This window comes from Asparagus officinalis, chromosome 7 (genome assembly GCF_001876935.1).
Source record: "Asparagus officinalis chromosome 7, Aspof.V1, whole genome shotgun sequence".
NCBI lineage: Eukaryota > Viridiplantae > Streptophyta > Magnoliopsida > Asparagales > Asparagaceae > Asparagus > Asparagus officinalis.
The window spans coordinates 36,447,274-36,449,152 of record NC_033800.1 but is presented as its reverse complement, the minus strand read 5'-3'; positions in this window follow the sequence as shown (position 1 = coordinate 36,449,152).

Here is a 1,879-nt window from a genome sequence, read left to right as displayed (position 1 = left end):
CTTTTATCATGGATTTTATACCTCTTTGTTTAAGTTATCCCAAACTAAAACTCCAAGTGTGAGTTCCCAAACGTGTTTGTTCTTTGAACTCCTTTCTTAAGCTTTCTTGGATTTCTTTGTGGGAGATTGACTAGTCTATAGGGTAGAAATCCAAAATCATGATTAAATAAACGCTCGCTTTTGAAGGCGCGAGAAAATCCTTTTTCTAAAGGGGTAGTCCTGATCCATTACTAATCTTGTTGATGTATGAAGGCCGGCCTAATAAAGACGCTGACGTTGTAGTTTGGGCTGGGCTCCATGAAAGAAGCCCAGCTAACGTGGCCCTTCGCAAATAAAATTTACATGCTGAAATTGGAAATTTTTTCCAAAATCGAACTTTATATGCTGAAAATTTTCCAAATACATTACTCATCTTTCCAAATTTTTTTTATTATATGCGTTGATATGGGAAAAGTTCTGAAATCCTAACTTTATATGGTACATTCAAAATCTGCCATTTAATTACAAGATTATTTTTCTTTTTATCAGAAGAGGGATATAGTATCATGTTCATGGTGTTTTTGAGAATGAACGAATTTGCGAATGTCATCAAGGTATTTGAGGTTTTGACTAAGAAAGCTAACAAAAATTGCAAATGGTGAAGATTTTTGGACCATTATGAATAATAATTTTATCACTGTGGTTAATAATTTAAACTATTTTTTTTATTTGGCACGTAAATTGAACAAATAAATCCCTACACTATCATGTTCTATTGGTGCGGTACTATTTGCCCAAGTGCGGATAGACCCCTAAGCGAACTTTTTTTTGACTCTTTAAATAGTACAAAAATTAGCTGCTCGGTGGTCTATTCTCACCAATAGAATTACAGGGGGTGTATACGACTATTCACGAACAAAAAAAACTCAATTAAAATTCGGAAAAAAATTCCGTCAAGGGGTCTATTCGCATAAGTAGAACTATAGGGGGTCTATCCGCAATTGAGCAATAGTATAAGGGGTCTATTCTCAATTAACCCTTTTATTGGACCGAATAACATGTGAAAATCAAATGTTACCGTATTCTCTTTTATTCTCATTAGTCCACATATCATTTTTGTTGGGTATCTACTCAAACTCCAAGTTAGGATAGATTTTTTTAATTCTTTGTATAACTTCATGAGAATTAGATAAGGTTAGGGATCTATCATGATTAGGAGTTTGGGTTCTATCATAATTGGGAGTTTGAATCTTATTCTAATTAGGAAGTTAGGCTAGAGATAGGGTTTGAGTTTCTCTATATATATCCTTCTATTGTTAGAGGTAGAAAGGGAAGAAGAATAAGTGTAGAGAGAGAGAGAGATATCCTTCTATCCTTAGAGGTAGAAAGGGAAGAAGAATAAGTGTAGAGAGAGAGAGAGAGAGAGAGAGAGAGAGAGAGAGAGAGAGAGAGAGAGAGAGAGAGAGAGATCATTCTCATATATATATATATATATATATATAGATAGAGAGAGAGAGAGAGAGAGAGAGAGAGAGAGAGAGAGAGATTGACAGTCTTTGTACGTACAAAAGATTATAATTTGGAGGTGATAGTGGATTGATTTTGATCCTGTGGTTTTTTCCTGTTGAGGGTTTTCCACGTTAAATCTTGTGTGATTTTATTTGTTGTGTTTGATAATTTTTTGGGTTTTTTGCGAGATCTAAAAATTCCCTACAAGTGGTATCAGAGCGGGGTTCAATGGTTCGTGGAGATTCGAGATTTGCAAAGACATTGGCAACAACGGTACTGTAGCAACAGCACTGTTCACCGTGGTACTATAGAGGATGAACTATTCACAACAACGGAACTGTTCCACGCGACGCACTGTTCACGGTACTGTAGTGGCGGGGGGGGGGGCGGG